Genomic DNA, 676 nt, shown 5'->3' with positions numbered 1-676 from the left:
TTAATGTTTCACAAAATCCTGAGAAGTTATACGATCAATATTTTATATCTTCGGCAACAATCAATACAAAACTTTTAACTTGCCATTCGAAAGATACTTAAGATCTCCCGCATTTCTCTTTCTCTTTAATGCTGCATTAAAACAGCAGTAACTAGACTATAGCTATGAATTAAAAGAGAGAAGAGTTCAATGTTTTTTTTATAGTCACCCCTACCACACCATTGACTTGTTTATTTTTGTTGTTTTCTTTAGCAATACTTTAAATTAAAAAACAAATTATAAGTGACTATCACCTCAAGAAGCACGCACAGTAAAGATATGCTAGTTACCACAGATTATCTTGAAATAATTTTTGTACTTTTGCTTCCTTTTCTTAGCTTATATTATTAAACTGATACACTGATTTCAACTAATAACATTGGACAACGATTCACCCATTTGGTTTTCATTTATATGATAAAATAAACTGTATAAAGGATCACAATAAGCTGCTTTTGTCTAAGAATCTAAATAGCAGAAAAGAATCAAATAGAAACTGTAGAAGCTATTAAGGTCTGAAACTACAGAAGCTATTAAGGTCTATTCTTAATAATTGGACTTTCCCTGAGTAGTAGAACGTCTAGTTCTTTGCCTAAGTTAACCTTTTAAGAGAAGCTTTCTGCTGTACGTAGCATGT

The sequence above is a fragment of the Octopus bimaculoides genome, chromosome 3 (assembly GCF_046866305.1).
Source record: "Octopus bimaculoides isolate indiv1 chromosome 3, ASM4686630v1, whole genome shotgun sequence".
Lineage (NCBI taxonomy): Eukaryota > Metazoa > Mollusca > Cephalopoda > Octopoda > Octopodidae > Octopus > Octopus bimaculoides.
Note: the sequence above shows the minus strand (reverse complement) of the source record.